Source organism: Haliotis asinina, chromosome 6, assembly GCF_037392515.1.
Source record: "Haliotis asinina isolate JCU_RB_2024 chromosome 6, JCU_Hal_asi_v2, whole genome shotgun sequence".
Lineage (NCBI taxonomy): Eukaryota > Metazoa > Mollusca > Gastropoda > Lepetellida > Haliotidae > Haliotis > Haliotis asinina.
Genome location: NC_090285.1, coordinates 61,250,925 through 61,271,232, shown reverse-complemented (window position 1 = coordinate 61,271,232; position 20,308 = coordinate 61,250,925). Strand labels below are relative to the sequence as shown.

The 20,308-nt window shown below is 39.5% G+C and overlaps 1 protein-coding gene across 1 annotated transcript in view; it reads left to right on the top strand.

Annotated features, from left to right (window-relative positions):
• Positions 1-765: 765 nt before the first annotated feature.
• LOC137286607 (patched domain-containing protein 3-like) overlaps positions 766-20,308 on the top strand; it is a 37,184-nt gene continuing 17,641 nt past the window's right edge. The window contains exon 1 of the mRNA XM_067818555.1: positions 766-943. The gene's annotated coding sequence lies outside the window, so the exon portion shown is untranslated. The remainder of the gene's footprint in view (positions 944-20,308) is intronic.

The following is a 20,308-nucleotide window of genomic DNA, read 5'->3' as shown; positions in this document are numbered from 1 at the left end:
CCGTGTGTTATACCAGAGTTACACTGTCCCCGGCGGCCACGGCAGCCTCGTTTCCCATCTACACAGGCCCGTAAAAGATTAGTGCTGGTATTAGCATATCACCTGCGATACGATATATCTCGATGCTAACATTTTAGTCACGACGATATATATCCAATGTATGGTGCACTGAAGGTGCGATGCGACACGAATCCCGATATAACAGTGCCGAAAGAAACATTAATTTGAAAAACTGCACCTTTTATAAAACAAGTACTAAAACACATGATATTGTTATATACAGAAAACATAGATCAGAAACATATTTAATATCTAAAAGTTGTCACTGTAGTCATACAATGGAGTGAATTTTGGGTTGATTTTAAAAGCGGTATATCTCAGACATCGAGATTCGGTCAACATTGATATATCGTGGCTCATTTAACGTATCATAAAGGGATACACGACAATGTAAAGCTTTGTATCGGCGTCCCATGGATAGATGCAATGGGTAATTTAGGAGACATTCCCGTCATACTGGCGCAAAGTTCACGGCAGAGTTGAACATAGCGTCAAGTCCATAACCGGGGACTGATAACAGAGCTGTGACAGGTGGAACGCAGTGTGTGTACCTGACAATCGGGACCTCAAGAAGGCATTCGTCAATACACAGTGGTTATGCGGGTCTAACAAAACAAATTCCAACTGCACTATGGGGAACAAAGTCGTGAAACCAGCAAGGCTTTTGTGTCGTATAGCTGAGATTGCCGAGCGAAATGTGTCGACAGTGTATCGAAGTAAACAAATCCTGCAACACGGAGATGCCATTTTGCAGTAATGATCACAGAATGGAATAATTCTTATACTTCTGAGGAAAATGTGAATTGATCAGCGTCCTCACGATCAGAAACAAATGTCCGACAGGTTGCGACCCTGTTCCTACTGCCACTTTGACGTCTTTGATGTGAGTATTTGTTCACGTTTAGAAAGAGTGAGTGAGGGAGTGCGTTTAGTTTCACGCCGTCATCACAATATTGCAAGTATTTGGCGACGGTCGTAAAAAATCGCGTCTGGTCCAGACGGTCCAGTGATCAACAGCATAAGCTGATGACGCGTGTCGACCAAGTCAGCGAGCCTGACCACCCGATCTCGACAGTCGTCTCTTACGACAGGCATGGATTACTGCAGATCAATTCTAACTCAGACGATCACTATTGTATAGAAAGATTTGCTGTAACTGAGCGAGTTCAAACATCGATTTTGTAGTATTGGGATTTTGTTGTATTAGGATAACGCACCGTCCGCGGACAATAGAAGAGATGTGAAAAAGGTGAAGATAACAGAAACAAAATGTTTACCAAAAGGAAGTTACAAGTGATTAAATCACTTTCCTGGAAGATGTAGGGACACCACCGAACTATCCCTGTACTGGTATGTGATGCACGTTTTTATATAGTATATGGTGATCCCACCATCTGATAAGGTTAGGTTTAGTAATAATTTGGTGGGTTTTTTTATCAATTTCTAATATCGACTATACTTGTGTACAAATATATATACTCTTCAAAGTGTTCCCTATTTTTTTAGGTTTCTCCACACGCTTTGTATCGCATAGCTTGTGAAGAAACCTGGAAAAAAATAAAGGAACACTTGTCCTTTCATGTGATACCATATTTTTTCCCACAGTATATCTGACACAAACTTATCCATGCTGAATCCCAACATGGTTGTCGACGACAAAACGTTTGAAAACAAGAAACGTGAACAAAAGCATAAAGTTACACTCACGTTTGTAATGTATCATAAGATTGTGTATCGCCATGAGCTGAAGCCCGTAACTACAGGCTCTGAACAGCAACAGCAATGGCAACCCACTAAAAGTGATAGACGACAAGAGAATGAAATGACTGACAGAAGCTCAACGACACAACACAATCCACCGTTTAAATGACGGGCACATGAGGTGGCAAGGCACTTCAGCGTGTCCAGACAGACCACCTCAAAGCTGAGGACCCGATACATCGTACAATACAGGGAGTGTTAATGACAGACCCAGGTCGATCTTGAGTTATCACCGCTGTTCATGACCCTGTTTGTAAAAACAAACACCACGTCTAAACACCACGGCTGCATCATTCACAACTATCCAGATCCCTGGACTGCACCGAATCTCCGACCAGACAATGCCCAATTGGCTGCGAAAGCCAGACTTTTTACCAGAAGACCAGTTCAACGTTACGTCGTTCCTTTAATGAACCTCAAAGGTTCATCTTGGCAGCATGGCAATAGTCGACCTCACGTTGACCTCAACAGGACTTCATTGAGCGAAACAATAGCAAGATCTTACCTTTTCGATCGCCCGATTTGTCCCCATTGACCATCTATATCCACTTTCGCCAGCGCAATCTGCCACCTCAGTCACTTCAAGAAGTGCACAGAGCACTTCAACAAGAGCATCAAAACATGCCTCAAAACAGTATTCACCCTCCTCCTCGTCATCATCATCATCATCATCATCATCATCATCATCATCATCATCATCATTCCCAGTGGGTCACCGCTGCCGCGCTGTTATCGATGCTCATGGTGGTCACGCCAGATACTGACATTTTACTCTCACCGAGGGGCTTTAATAGCCCCTTGTGGTTTTACCAAACACTTTTCTGATAAGTATGTTTTGGAAATTTGTAAAGTGGTGATTTTTACCATAGTTGTCATGTTTGAATCAGTTATATGTACCCAGTATATAAACTCCAAAACACCATCTATAGCTCCGTTTGTCTAGAGTATATAAAGGTATGTAAAGGGATGACATATTATGTCTCTTACGTTTTTTACGTCCTGACTGATAGCAATACGTGAATGCTAAAGATTCGTAAAATCAGTATACCTTTACGATTCTATATCAAGACACTAACAGGGTCCGCATGCCATTATGTGAAATGTACACAGAGTTTGTAATCAAGTACGCAATACACACTAAGTATCCCATTGTGTTTATATGTAAAGATTGTCGCCTGAGGCCATTCGTAAACACTTGTCTCTTTCCATAACGTCCAAGAAGACTTGAAATAAAATATTAGTGAATCAGAATGTATTACACTATACTTTGATAACTCAGGTATGACATAAAAATGATTCTTTGCAACAACCAAGATATACGAATATCATCCTTTTGACGCCACTAAGTACATTTCCATACCAGAAATAATCTATGTGGATTGTAGTTGTTATACAGAGAGGTTCATGTATTATTACAGGTTCAAATCAAGAAACGTGTATATGCAGTCAATGACTCAAAATAACGACATTTTTCAGTTAGCCGATCCATTTCGTTTTGCATACTTTATTATTTTTTTTCATCGAACACTTTATTAATACTTATGACGTAATTCAAACAGACATCATTTTGAAGACTGTATATTCATATGTAATCAATGACGCTTACTGGTTTCATATTTCAGACTATGTGGTCTATATTTTCTAAACAAAAATACATTTTTTTCATTTTCTGTCCATCGATCCACAAGAGGTATGATAAATAAGTTAAGTTCAGACAGCTCGGCTAACATTTTGAACTGAAGACCTGTTGCATGGCTCTATGTGAATTCCCCTGTTCCATATCTCTTAAAAAGCAAATTCTATGAAAGTATCATCCCTAATATTGATTTCATTTGTGGATACAAATATATAGACTTGCTTATTGTTGACATTTTGAATGTTTAGATAACTAGATTTGAGTTAGTAATTTACTCTAAACAGTCATAGATTCTTATAGTACGAGGGGATATCAGGGGAGCCTTGCGAAGAAAAACACAAAATATTGGTATGAACCACATTTATTTTTCAACATAGTCCCCTTGTGAGTCAAGACACTTGTTCCATCTTTTCTGCCAGACGCTGATGCCATCTCTGTAGCAGGCGCCATATCATCCTGAAATCTACGACCACGCAAGTGTTTCTTGAGATTTGGGAACAGATGGTAATCACTTGGTGCCAGGTCTGGAGAGTAGGGGGGATGCGGCAAGATTTCCTGGACAGCAGCGGCTGCAACGCGAGAGGTGTGTACTGGAGCATTGTCTTGATGTAGAAGAATACCACGTCTGATCTTGCCCCGGCGCTTCTCCTTGACTGACTGTCGCACGTGCCTCAACAAGTTAGCGTAATATTCCCCATTCATCGTTCTTCCTTTTGGTAAGTAATCTATGTGGATGACGCCTTTGCCATCCCAGTAGACTGTCGCCATTACCTTCTGCACTGATCTGGAGGCTTTGAACTTTTTGGTCCTTGGAGAAGTGACATGTTTCCATTCCATGGATTCTTGTTTGCTCTCAGGATCATAGTGGTGGATCCAGGTTTCATCACAGGTTACTAGTCTAAAGTGAAACTCTTCTGGATTCTTGTTGTATCTGGTTAGCATGGAGTTGCTTATGGTGACCCTTGTTTGTTTCAATTCATCTGTAAGCATTCTTGGCACCCATCTTGCGCACACCTTAGACATGACGAGATGTTCATGAAGAATTGTCTCGATGGATCCGTGTGAAATGCCTGTGGTCTCCTCTAACTCGTGGAGTGTAATTCGACGATTTTCCAGCACAAGTCTATGCACTCTGTCAATGTTTTCCTGACTAGTGCTTGTTGTTGGGCGACCTGGACGGGGGTCATCTTCAAGACTCTCTCTACCATGCTTAAATTCATTGACCCATCGTTTGATGGTAGCAGATGAAAGGGAAGACTTCCCATAAACTGCTGAATGCCTTTCTTCCATGTTCTTCGCCGAGTTTCCTTCAAGAACTAAAAAGTTAATTACTGCTCTATACTCAATTTTATTCATTTTCACTGCCGTGAGGGGGGTCTCTTTCTGTCAATGTGAGCTGTTCAATAACTTCTGAAAGTAGGATACCAAACATATATATCACATCAGCTACACCTCAAGGTTCAATGTCGTACCACAGGCTGTGACACCTGGGTATGACAAATACTCAAGGCTCAAAACGTATTCACATCCCCTCGTATATACTTTTGGAAACATAAAAAGGGAATTACAAAATGAACAGCCGAGAATGATTACAATTATAGAAAAAATGATTCACATTTGAACTAAATTGCTATTGTCAACGTGAGAAACTCTTTATGGATGACAACTTCTTATTTATTGCAGAGCGACGTTTCGATGGTTTACTATCGTTTACATTTGTGATGTTTGTAACAAGAAATAAGGGTGGCACCCAGGGATTTTCAGGTTGACCGCATTTTGAGAGTACTGGTCACAATCAGTGATAATAAGCAAACGGGTAACATTAAACTGACAAATGGAAAATAAAGAAATTGTACCACTTCGGAAGTGATATACATAACATTAAGCAGATTTTAGAGACTAGTTTACTGTATTCATATTACACATACTTCACCACATAGAGCATCACACAACCCCTCCACTTCTGGCATAAAGCACGGACGATCTCTAATATGTATGATCTGCTTTTATGAATGGAATCATTCACACTTTTCTAGACGTTTTCCGTAATTGTTACTGTCATTAAGAATAACTCCACCCAATTACCGTTATTGTCCCAGTTAGTCGATTGTTTAACGCTGACAGTTAGTTTACCGTCTTCGAATTATAACAGGATTGTCTCCTCACAACGATATCACACAAAGGTATCATTGTACAATGATTTTATATAAGAACGAACTCATATAATGGCGTCGTACAAAGATCACATACCTGGTGTCACTGCTTTTACTTTCATTGGTGTTTTTTTTTTCGAGAACCATTGTTTTCTGGAGATATTTATGAGTTGGTTTTGTTTGGCAATAACTAGTTAGTTATTACAATGCTTTCTTATAAGAGGGTCATCGTACAATGGTGTCCTATGCGTGTGCATCACGATATTCATAGTAATAAAGGGTATCTTCGTACAATAGGTATTACTTCATTAATAGGTATTAATAGGTATTAACAGGGGTTACATAACACAATAAATCAGTAGATAAGATTGACAGTTTTTCACACTACTCACTTTAGGAGTTTGAAGACTTGAAGTGACATTAAATGTTTAGTTTAAACATATTTTATTTCGAAATACTAGAAAAGAGGACCGATGAACAAGCCAGAGACGTATGCAAACTCCTCTATCGTACAACATAGATAGAAGAAAATATTATTGTGATGACATATTTTCATTCATGGAAATGAATTGATCTTGGTGAACACGCTCAAATGCAACATGAGCTACGAAAACAACATGAGACGTCATCGATACTGACTAATGAATGTGTGAAAATACATACAGATTACATCAAATATATTCTCTAAGTAGTCATTATTAAAGGGTCATAATCGTAGAGGGATTCAACTTTTTTTCTGGTGTACTCATGGAGTATTGTTTGTGTTTCCCTCCAAAATGGCACCCAAGTTATAACCGGTGGTGTAAAATGCAAATACAAACACATATAATCATTTGATTGTTGATGGCAAGTGTAATCAACACTGTAATAATTTCGTATACTAGTACATTATGGCAGACTATTAAAAGCTACATGGCAAAATTATGTGATTATGTTTCTTATGGTTGCAGAATGATGGAGTTATATGTTTCATATCGTATTATTTTACAAAAAGCAGGAACCTGATAAAAGTATGAAGCTGTGTATTGATTTTCAACAGTTCATTTTCGCTTTTCAGTCTGAGTTGGAATTACCGTACAGAACAGATTTTAAGTCAAAGCATTTAACAAAGTAATATACATCTGTCAGATCAAGTTCAGAAGAAGCCAGACACTGAAAATCGCAATGTGTGCACAAAACATTTAGAAATCTGGAGACAAATGTTTTTTAAAGAATGTTACCTTCATCCGTTTAGCAAACTTCATGGATGAGCCCGAAGTGTATATAGACATGTGTATCTCTAACTGTCTCAGCATATATATATAAGTATCATTTTGTCACGTGACACATTACGCATCCAATGTACATGTTCTGATGTCAGATGTCACGTGTTCTACAAACAGTCTCTCCTTGATAACATTTTCGAGATGTGATCAAGTCAGGTATGGGAAAACGGATTGGTTAAAAGTAGTAACAACTTACTCAGGAGATTAAGTGTCTTATTTAGGCTACATAACCATGCCGTTATCCACCGAAGTAATGTTTCTTTAGGCAGACTTATGCATTGCATGATGGGTCATTTTGTATGAGTTCCATGACCGTGATGCTGGAAAGAGCATTTAATTAATGGATGACATAGCGTAAACAAATATACATAAAAACAATGAAACACATTAATTATGATAACGGAGCGTACGCGAACTGCTTGTCTGTTGAATGGGAGGAGACCTGGCCGAAGGGTCCTGAAATTTTGAAAAAGCTCATAATGACACTGGGTGTCAGGTCGGGACTGCTGTACACGTGGATCCTGCTTCCGTTGGTAGTATAAAGACATGGACTACAACTCGGTACTCATTTTCAGAATTCCATCACACTACATTTTATCATTTGTCCTTCACATTACATCCGTATTGTGAATGCTTCGCGATGCGATGCTTCGCGATGCGATGCGATGCGATGCGATGCGATGCGATGCGATGCGATGCGATGCGATGCGATGCGATGCGGTGCTGCTCCTATTTTAGTGCATCGCTTTGGAAAACGCGTTGGAATTTCTTTAATGGCGTAATATATTTACAAGTGCTCAAGGGTGATTGCAATCACGTACCTTCTGTTTTAGAGCTGAAATGTTAGTATCCATTCATATTAGCGCATTTCATATCATACACTTAGCGAAACAAACTAAATATGCTTTATGGTTCAACTTCTTTATTATACAAGGTCACAACGTTTCGAGACAGAACTTGAACCATAAAGCATCTTTAGTTTGATTCCTTGATTCCAAAATGCCTTTGAAACAACTTACAATAGCGAAGTAAACTAGCGTCCAAAAGAAACACCACCAAAATAAAAATGATTGTAAATTGTCAAAATATATATTAGTCTGTTTGAAAATAGCTAAAACACATCTCTCCAACACAATATGTCCATTCCCAGTGAACACATGCACTTGCATTTCGTATTTTGTGAAAAAACAAACCAATTTAAACGCGTAAAATGGAAATTGTGGAAGTAATGGAATCTACGTTATTAAAGTAAGGTATAAAAGTGACCAGGTTTATTCCTTTACATCGTGTTATATCGACAGCCAGGAACATGCCTCGTTTAACCGCAGAGCAGGAGGACAGAACAAGCGGTATGCCACAGATGGTGGCAACAGAAGAGCATGTGGCTGAGACCATGGGATGCTGCAAATCCATCTTCATCATCACACATTTACGACAGACTGGCGGTACTACACACAGATGAAAAGGGTGCTAGACTAAAGGTCACTATCCAGCAAGACCTCACCCGGCGAACCGATATGCCACGTGACGTCATCAAGCGCCAACAGATGGAATACTGGATAATGCACATTCATGTGCCATTAGATTACGAGCTGCGTCTTGTTTCTCCTCGTCATCCATTAAATACTGTTGTTAAATGATCGCTTTTTACAATGAAACATTTAATATTACAATAATTTGTTTTTGTTCTGTTTTAGACCAGAAAAATATTTGAATATTTAATATTGTTTGGGAATCAAGTTTATATAGTTAATAGCATTATCTTTTCATGAGTCTGACGAAATCACAAACGACAACTGGTGTGAACATCTCATGAACATGCTTGAGAAAAACCCGTACTGTCCTCACCCTAGTATTTTCTCGTGTAATACATCTTCAATTTGAGACAGGGCATCATGAAACTGTTTTTCTTTAGAAAGGTGGAAATGTCCAAAGTATTTCTCAAGACAGAGTTTCAGTTCATTTTTCAGTCCATAGTAAGAACCCTCCTTGCATTGTGTCTGAGTGGATGCACCCACCATCGTCTCTCTGAAATATCACTATTGTAGTGGAAAGAGATTACACTTCTAAGAGGTTCTTCCTCTGTTTCCTTTTCCTCCTCCACCTTCTCCAACAACGCTGACCCGTGAAGGCCTGGGTTAGAATATCACTCTTCAGTAAACCCATGATTGTCGTAAGAGGCGACTAACGGGATCGGGTGGTCAGGTGTGCTGTCTTGTTTCACACGTCATCAGTTCCCAGTTGCGCAGACAGGTGCATGCTGTTGGTCACTGGATTGTCTGATCCAGACTCGATTATTTACGGAATGCCGCTGGAATATTGCTGGGTGCGGCGTAAAACTAAGCTTACTAACTAACTCCATCGGTGCCACGACAGTGACTAATTTTCTTGGTTTCATCTTAAATCGTGAATGAAAACGCAGTTCATAGACTGGGGAAAACGCGTTTGGTGTGCATATGAAATCGCATGCTTCAAAATTTTCGGCCGTAGTGTGAAGTCCGCCTTTAGCGACTGAAAAACTCCTGAAACGTTGCGATCATTGATGCTAGCATGTGTTACGATCATTGAGACCGAACCGAGAGTGCACTGAGACCTGTGCGATCTTATTGCGACCACATTTGAGACCTATTGTGACAGACATTGGTCGCACAACTTTTGCGATAGCTTTTGACTGAGGAAAACACTCGCAAACCCCTTTGCGACCGATGGAGAGTAATTAGGACCATGAAAGTCATTTTTGAGACTGCTGAACCTGCGCTGAGACTGTGTTGCGTGTCTTCGCCAGTGATGGCAAGCACGCGTATTCTACAAAGATCGGTTTTGCTGTATCAGGTATCAGCATATGTTGAGATCACATATTAATGCTTACGTGACTTACACGATCTGGTATATTATGGAATAGATAGTAAAACGGTGTCTCTATATTTGTCCTTTGTTGCTGTTAATAGTAACATCATTGCGTCACGGTTATATTGTCGATTGGTGAGCTGTATCCGCACCAACATTTCTTTCATCTGTTCAGGAAAAATTAACCACCATATTAATACAAAATACGTGTATTCATCTGTCTTCATCAACATTGATATCTTTCTAATTATAGGTGTTTGTACGTATTCTGGACTATTTTACTGATTAAGAAATGAAATCTACGAGGGGATGTCAATAAGTCTTGAGCCTTGAGCATTTTTCATACCCAGGTGTCACAGCCTATGGTACGACATTGAACCTTGGGGTGTAGCTGATGTGATATATAAGTTTTGGTATCCTACTCTCAGAATAAAACTGAGTATAGAGCAGTAATTAACTTTTTAGTTCTTGAAGGAAACTCGGCGAAGAACATGGAAGAAAGGCATTCAGCAGTTTATGGGAAGTCTTCCCTTTCATCTGCTACCATCAAACGATGGGTCAATGAATTTAAGCATGGTAGAGAGAGTCTTGAAGATGACCCCCGTCCAGGTCGCCCAACAACAAGCACTAGTCAGGAAAACATTGACAGAGTGCATAGACTTGTGCTGGAAAATCGTCGAATTACACTCCACGAGTTAGAGGAGACCACAGGCATTTCACACGGATCCATCGAGACAATTCTTCATGAACATCTCGTCATGTCTAAGGTGTGCGCAAGATGGGTGCCAAGAATGCTTACAGATGAATTGAAACAAACAAGGGTCACCATAAGCAACTCCATGCTAACCAGATACAACAAGAATCCAGAAGAGTTTCACTTTAGACTAGTAACCTGTGATGAAACCTGGATCCACCACTATGATCCTGAGAGCAAACAAGAATCCATGGAATGGAAACATGTCACTTCTCCAAGGACCAAAAAGTTCAAAGCCTCCAGATCAGTGCAGAAGGTAATGGCGACAGTCTACTGGGATAGCAAAGGCGTCATCCACATAGATTACTTACCAAAAGGAAGAACGATGAATGGGGAATATTACGCTAACTTGTTGAGGCACGTGCGACAGTCAGTCAAGGAGAAGCGCCGGGGCAAGATCAGACGTGGTATTCTTCTACATCAAGACAATGCTCCAGTACACACCTCTCGCGTTGCAGCCGCTGCTGTCCAGGAATGCGGGTACGAAATCTTGCCGCATTCCCCCTACTCTCCAGACCTGGCACCAAGTGATTACCATCTGTTCCCAAATCTCAAGAAACACTTGCGTGGTCGTAGATTTCAGGATGATAATGAGCTTATTGCTGCTACTGAGGCTTGGTTTGAGGACCAAAATGGCGCCTTCTACAGAGATGGCATCAGCGACTGGCAGAAAAGATGGAACAAGTGTCTTGACTCACAAGGGGACTATGTTGAAAAATAAATGTGGTTCATACCAATATTTTGTGTTTTTCTATGCAAGGCTCAGAACGTATTGACATCCCGTCGTATGGACTAGGTATTCAAGCTGCAAAACGAGAATCTTACCATAAACAGTGTTGCAAACTCCCCACTCAACCAAACAACTGCTCTAGTAACTCTCAAAAGGTATCAGAGCGGTTGGAGAGTAGCCAGTCCAGAATTTAGGGGATTAAGAAACACAGTAAACAGGTAAATAAGAGGAGGGAAACTGCTTAATGTTTTCAAATCTGTTTCAGTCAAAGCATTAGTCATTACACTCAGATTCGTCCAAGACCACCGCAACTTCGTAAAACAGACTGTCCAGGACGGTAGGGCAGGCAGGTGCTGGCAACGCTGCCATACGTCTAGAACATCGCGTCCTCCTTTATTACCGGTTCCTTGTTTTTAGACACGCTGTGTGGCTTATCGGCTCACAATCACAGCCTCGCTTGCTAAGGGGGTTTGACGCTTGATGGGTTGAAAATGTAACTGACATAACACTGAAATAGTAATATAATCGAGTTAAGACAATAACGACATGGAAGCCAAAGTAGCATATTCCAGACCACCCATGCTATGTGTAGATCCTTGGCTTTATCTCTAGGCTTCAAGTTGGCAATCAGGATTTTGTTGCTCATCTTTCAGAAGAGAACAAAGATTCTTTCTTCAGTTTAACTTGTTTTATTTGACAATTTGACTCGTTTCCTAATAATAAGCAGAACCGTCTGGGCCTATTCATTGTTGCCTCTCTTCACTAAGGCACTCTTGATGATAATAGTTTGATTTGTCTGTCCCTTTTGAGTGCAACGTGATTGGCAAGAAAGAGGAAAAAGCATGCTAAATATGCTGACCTCGCCGTCAGATTCCCCATTGTTCACTGTGTCCTTGGTTTTGTAGCTCCTGATCGCTTGGCGCAGATCAGGAGAGTGCTAGGTCTCTACACCGGGAGCTCAACCCTTCTGACACTATGGGTAAAACAGAAGGCTTCACCCTCAATAGGCTCGCACCAACACGATATATCACGCCACGAAATGAAAATAATACTGGTGTTTTATTTTTGACCAATCAGAGAGCAGGTCGTCGTTGGTGCAAGTCTATTGAGGGTGAAGGACAAACATGGTCGACTCGATCACTCGATACCGCTAATTTCCCAATAAAGTCGTGTATTGCAGGTAAAAGAATAACCTATTTCATTCGAGAAGTTGTACGAAAGCGGAATATCTAGCGATTACGAAAAGTTTATGTTCTTTCGCCGATCGGGTGTTTTTGAGTGAAATGCATAGTATTTCTTCTTCGAGAGGCACTGATTTTCATAGGCAGGTTTTTGGCGTACAACTGAAAAATTTGTCTTTTCCCGAGTGCAAAGCAACGTTACTCGGTACATAGTGCACCTATTTTGATAATTTTGGATTTATTCGAAATGAATTTATCTGGTTTTATCTCAGTAAGAATCGCAGCTGTATATTCCACAATTTCCCACATAGAATTCGCCCATAATCGAGAGTTGGGTGCGTGACAACTTTGTGCGCGTTACATCCCTTTCCTTATATATATAGTGACGCTTGTTGGACCCAGGGCCTATTATTTTCAGCAATACACGTGCACTCACCCACGCCTCCACACGCTCAATGACTTTAAACCTTCACTCTCAAAGTACCCACCCACCCTACACGCACGCACGCACGCACGCACGCACGCACGCATGCACACACACAAATAAATACGAAAGTAAACGAAAAGGAAACATAAACGGGTACACATATTTGAGTTTTCCAGCTGAAAATGAAGACTATCAGTTGTCAGACTTGGAATATTTGAACGCTGGAAACAAAATGAGAGTATGGTTCTAAATCACAGCACAGGTTCCACCCAAATACTATACCAAGTAATCTCTCAAAACGAATTGTCCATCCAATATCAAAATACCATTCCATTCCATTGCTCTTTTCGATGAAACTTTGTATACTGATGTATGAGAATGGTCCAGTTACCATAACCTGTTTGTATAAACCATTCCATTCAACTGCTTTCTTGGATGAAACTTTGTCTATCGATGCGTGACATTTGTCCAGTTGCCATGAGCTATTTGTTTGAACCTTCCCATTCAATGAAACTTTGTATATTGATGTATGATGTTTGCCCAATTTCAATGAGCTGTTCGTTTGAACCAATCTATCCAACTACCCTTTTCGATGAAACTTTATTCTTGTTCGACATTATATGAATTTATTCAATGCACCATTTTTAATTGACATATCATTACAAACATGTAAGACAAAAAGAAAGTGGAATATAAATAACCCCAAAACATCAAAACTGTCATGAACTATATTGACATGCGAGCAGCTACATTATTAGGAAATGTTTATAGCAAATAAAGCAGCTATATGTTATAGTCCATTAAGCTGGCAATCAGTTTTGAGCTTACTTAGTCGACACGTTGCTAGTGGAGTTTAACTCAATGGCAATGCACATTCAGCGGCAAAAGCAAAGAGCAAAGAATGGGGATGTGTATAGGGTGCATTAACCTTACGTTGTTACAGCCTACCTGGCCTAACATTCACACCAGCTATTACAAACTTAAACATAATTAAGGTCTTGCCAAATAACATAATTAATGAGGTAATGTGGGCGTGAAACAAGGTTTGGAGAGTTCGGTGTCGGCGTCATTTCAGGTTTTAGTATACCAGGTAACGCGTCAAACCGGTTCTGTCGGGTATTGCCGGGAAAGCGTCAACGTTATTGTTGCCAGAAAACATCAGATTATCGTAAATGAGTTGGGCGTCGATACTGATAATTATCTGTGTTATTCCTGTTTGCTCGTGTTATACAAGCTTGGGGTTGGTATGTTAAAAACACGTGAGAAGTTCTGGTTGATCAAGATTAACCCCACTACAACGTGAGAAGCCATGTCATAAGTAAATAAAGACTAAAAAACAATATAAAACAATGGCACAAACCGTTTTAATAGTTTCTTGTGTAAACTACACATTGACACTGAGTTCATCCTTAAAGTTTCATACCTTATAGATATGAAGTGAAGGCATGATCGATACTAAAATGACTTATGCAACAGTTCCAGTTACATACGTTTAGACGGTCAGAGGGGGTAAACACTGTTTTAGCAGTATTAGTGCTTTCGTCTCCACTCATTTTATTTGAACAAATTTATAAGCTGCATAATGAGTTCAAAGTCTGTGCGTTCCCTTTTGCGTACTGTCTGCACCTTAAGAAGGCCGAGAACACGTGTGTTAGGGTATTTGAATATCTGAGCAAAATGGCACGTCAGCCGAACCTTGGCTTGAACCCAAGAACTAGACCTCGGACAAACAACAACGTTGAAGGCTGAAAGCACACACTCAACAAACAGGCCAAACAAAATTAAATTCCAAACAGACACATCCCCACACTGCTAAGAAACAGAAACGTCTGAGCACGTCCTACCATATTGCACACACACCAACAACACAGAATAGTTTCACAGAGCTCACTTGACACAAACACACACCTAACACTACAAACACTTCTAAGCTCACTAAATAACACTCAAACCTTCAATGCCGTAGGCATAAGGCTTATGAAAACGGATCTCCTACTTTGCATATACTGCAACATAACCAGACAGTGCTAAATTGAAAACTACAAAAACAAAACACAAAAGAGAAACAAAACAAGTACTAACTTAAAAAATACAAACACAAAACATAAAAATAAAAAAACCCACAAAAACAAATAGTAGAAAAACTATTGCAGTGTTCATTTCCAGTCACTTCAGGCTAATTTCCGAATTCACATTTTAACATCTGGTCTTTCTTTTCAAAAGAGAAAATTAAATATAGCGATTAGTTAACAATAGCTCTAACTATGTCTGGAAGGTCTTGTAACATCATGCACGTGAGATTTTCAAAGATCAAACCCCCCTCCCGCATATAACATTCGGAAAATGGCGTCACTCAAGCAGTTTCATAGGGAGTACATCAATGACTTGAAAAAATTGTCAAAGTAGGTTAAGGTAGGTTGCTGTCGTGTGTTTATCTACAATTACAGACTCAAAAATAAAACATTTATTCTTCGGTTAGAAAAACACGGTCTACGCTACTTCATTCCCTTTCAAAGGTACAGCCGCTAAGATTCAAAAGAATTTCATTCATTCGACCTAAATAAAATTCATGTATTAAGTATATGACATAATCAAAATGTTTCAGTTATGTACATTTCTTTATAGAATCAAATTACATGTATACAATTTTAACAAGTACCGCTAGCAAGATATTTCAAGGATGGTGATCTGAAATATTGATCTCTTGTGAATGAAAAAATCAACGCAATCAAGCAAGACATAATTGATGGTATTACATGGGATACAAAATGGAGGGCCCTCGGCTTTGCAATCTTTTATTCCCTTTCTTAAAAGGCCTTAGACCGAGAGTACACTGTACACATTTACTTTATACACGTTCAAGGATCAATGGGCTTTCGATATACAAATACGTCGAAAATATACACGGACAGTTTTTCAATTTCTTTAGTATTTGAACTGTTCAACAGTAGTGTTTTATTTGGACATGATATTTTTCTCATATATTTACCTCGAAGATTACTGTAGTTAGGGCATACAAGAACAAAATGATACTCGTCTTCAACTGCATTTGAATTAGTTTATTGACAAGTTCTGTATTCTCTATTCATATCTACAGATGTACCTTTCTCAATTAAAAGCTCGTGAGATGAGCATCGGGGTCGTGTTAAACTTATTCTATATTGACTGTACATTTAAATATGATAAATATTTGTTTTTTAATCTGTCACCCATTTTTCCCATTTCAGTCACAAAAAGGCATCATTTTATAACTTTTCTTTGCAACACGATAGGTGTAGGAACTTCATTCAGAACTTTAGCGAATTACTGTACAGGAAGAGTGTGTGTGTGCGCGCGAGCGTGCGTGTGTATGTATAATGAGGGCATTTGCAATGCGCTGGCCTCCACACCACGGAGGAGTAAGCTCAAGGTGCTACAATCTGATTATTATTACCCCGGATAACCCATGCTGCCTGTGAGGCGCTAGAAAATGAATAGTCACATGGCTTATCTCACAGGATACCCATTTTGTTCTGGGTGAACAGAGGCAATTTTGAAGAAACTCACTTAAAAAGGCGACACTACTTGTGCCATGTGCTTCGTTTTGGGGTAGGATTGAAGTCCTAGAAATTCTCAGGAGTCACGTTATCGGTCACCCATCCGAGCACTGTCTGCTCCAATCGTTGGTTTACTTCGCCGGATAGTGACCTGCGCCACCACGCCACCATATGTATGTGAGTGTCCGCGCGTACCTGCGTGTTCGTATGTGAGTGTGTGTGTGTGTGTGAGAGAGAGAGAGAGAGAGAGAGAGAGAGAGAGAGAGAGAGAGAGTGTGTGTGGGGGGGGGGGGGGGTAGAGAAAGATTCATCACATCACAAAGATCATGACATTTGGAGTGTTTTGTCTAACACCCAAAGCTCTACCATTTCTAGGCGTATTTAATACCTTGATGTCTCCGCCTATCTGCGTGGCAAATTTATTTATGGAGCTCCATACACAGCCTTTGGTTTTGGTACTACATAATTATTTCTGACACAAGCTGTAACATTCTTTTAATTTGTCTTACGAGATTATTCGCTTTAGGTCGAAGTCCGCTTGTGTTTAGAAGATTCCATAATCTAGTTAATTCCAAAGGGTCAAACCCTTTTAACAATGTCAACAAAAAACGCATAACATTCCTTCCTTCGACCCTTTAATAGCAAGATATCTCTGGACGATACTTTATAGAACAAACATACTATCAATGGTTATGTAGCCTTGTTTGAAACCTTCCTAATCCATTCGTTCCCCCAGGAATACTAATCTCTTCTGGATAATTGTAAATGAAAATTGTACTGAAAATATTGTGTCCCTCTACAGTTATTAACTTTGTTTTAATCACCAATCTCTTCTCAATCATTCCCTGTGACCATTCTTTAGGCAAGTCATCCTTTTCATGTATGAGGCTAAATATTTAAACGATTCAGGTATCATGTTGTCTATTCCTGAGGATTGTTAGTGAGTGAGTTTAGTTTTACGCCGCACTCAGCAATAATCCAGCTATATGGCGGCGGTCTGTAAATAATCGAGTGTAGACTAGACAATCCAGTGATCAACAAGATGAGCATCGATCTGCGCGATTGGGAACCGATGATATGTGTCAACCAAGTCAGCGAGCCTGACCACGACAAGCATAGTCGCCTTTGTATCAAGCATGGGTTGCTGAAGGCCAATTCTACCCCGGGACGTTCACGGGTCGGGGATTTGTTAAGCTTAAGATTCTGGATGTTGTCTCATATTTCGTCTCTGGTTATAAGCGACTCTGTTCTATGATTTCGCAATTTACTTTGACGTGTAAACAATGATGATTTGGGTTTTTTATTTACATAAATGTGTGTCCATAGGTTTAACACACCAAATGAAGCGCTTATAAATTCTTTTTAACTAATTTTGACCATTATCAAAACATTTTACCATTGGTGAGATATATTATTTTAACATAGACCAAATACCTTCGCATTTTCAATATTCAGGACTAATTTATGACAAACGTATATTATATAACAGTGTTAAATGTTTCAGCTTTCAGATATTTGCGTTCAGAATCAAACCATGGCGGACCTGTCTTTTTAACATCTGATTTTCTTCAGAATTTCCTTCACTACTGATACCGATGTTACGTGACTGATATTAACATGTGATTGTCAGGTGGGGTTATTCTGGCCTAGATTCGATGTAAAAACGTGTCCACCTTGCAAACAATCGCTCGATCCAATGTCACCAAGGGCTGTATATGTACCCCGATGTTCAAATTAAGTGTTAAAGAATACCTCTTTGTAGTTATATGACACAGGAAGTGTTTCACATAAAGAAAATCACACAAATATTCAAGCCTGTCAATAGTTACTGACATGGCATCTTCCACTAAAAACTATATTTGTACCAATACATACGTTAGATTCTCCTCCCACAAACCCACAAACCACAGTGTTGATAAGATGTAAAACTTGCCAGCCTTGACCTGCCCGCAAATAATTTAGGCTTGACAAGCGGCGTAGTTTATCATTCAAAATGAATTCAGCATTCATATTTTGATAAATGAATTGATAGTGATGTATTATCCTGAATTATGATTACTGTCCTCATTTACATGTATACAATTTAACACTACCGTCAGGCAGGTGATTTTGAGAATTTGTCAGTCCGTATTGAAAACAACCCGTCCGAGCCGGTGGGACAGGCAAGTAAATGGAATGCTGTCACAGATACACCCATAACTGATTTTTTTATCAGAGATATCACACTATGACATTCTCTTTTATAATGTACGAGGTGGAGTTGTTACGAGTGTGTATTTTCTGTATATGTATTAATTAAGTAATAATTATTATTGGCTCACAACGTTTAGTGTGCTTCTAAACCTATTTTTCACAATGTTTGGACCAGATTACACGAGAATATGACTCCCAAGTATTTATAGTATGCTGTAGCGACTATTTCCTTTCCGGCAAAATACCTTTTTTCTGAACTTCTTAAGCACCCTCCATTTCTGAAAATTATAACATTTGCTTCCTCAAGATAGACTTCAAAGCCCCACGTTATGCAAAACTTTTTTAATATGCATGTATCTAACGTCTGCAAACAATTAACGTATTCTACTTACCTCAAAGCGATCATTTACAGATATACCATTAGTGTTACTTTCATCAAGTTCTTTCACAAACTGATTCATGAAAAAAGATAAACAGAAGCGGACTGAGTAAACAGCCCTTTCCAACTCAAGCGGAAGTGTTGAGCGGCTGTGTTCTGCACTGGCCTGATCGAATGCATGACAACACGTTAGAATACATACTTTCCGACACCTTATAGAACTTACCATAGACACCGTTTTTCCACAGAAGATGTAACATTTTCCTCCTGTTTACAAAATCAAAACCTTTTTGAAGTCTGTAAAAGCCACGTAGAAGTGTTGTTTAGGTTTCCTCAAGTATTTTTGTACCAGGGAGTCAGTGTAAAGATGTTATCAACAGCGCAGTAATTATTACGGAATCCTGCTTGTCCTTTAACAGTTTACTGAATTCAACGAACTGTCACAGTCTGCATTCTAATATAGATATGAAAACTTTACCTATAACACTTAAAAGAGAAGTTCCTGTATGATTATTTAAATTGGAAGGGTCACCGCTCTTATACAATGGCACCAAGAGACCAGTATTCCATGATTCCAGAAAGATTCCGGTGTCCATGATAATAACAGACAAAGTGTGTACATAATGAGTGGTAAATGAATCTAAAAAAAAATCATGGAATGCCATCAATTCCGACCGCTTTACCTTCTGTCACAGCGAAATGACTTTAGTAACTTCATCTAGGCAGATCTTATCAGATTACTAAACACAATCACTAAATCAGTCTAAACACAATCACTACAGCCTACTGGGTCATGCTGCAATCTGGCCATCGTCATAGTACATCGCATCTGACGTCTCTGGATTAAGCAGATTTCTAAAATACTCATACCGGCTACCAGGACTAATTGTGTTTCCCACACTTTGAGACGAAATGAGAGATTTACTTGTTTTCCAAAACGTTTTGTAGTCTTTACCCGCCGTAGTTGTGTAATGGGATAAATCTTTCTTCGCTTGACAGGCCTTACGAAATAATTTCTTGGCTTCAAGATAATTATCAATATTTTCCTGGGATTTGTAAAAACGTAGTTTAGCTAACACATTTAGTGCGCTTGAGTGTCTCACATTCAAAATCTACAGAAGAGTATTAGGAGACAATAGTCCTACGTGGGAGATAATAAGTCATATGCAGGAGGTAGTATCTCCTACGTAGGACTTACTACTTAGTATCTCCTACGTAGGACTTAATACGTCATAGGACGTAGTATCTCCTACGTTGAAGCTTAGGACTTATTATAACCTACGTAGGACTTACTATCACCTACCTAGGAGTTATTAAGTCCTACGTAGGACTTAGTATCCCCTACATAGGACTTATTATAACCTACGTAGGACTTAGTATCCCCTA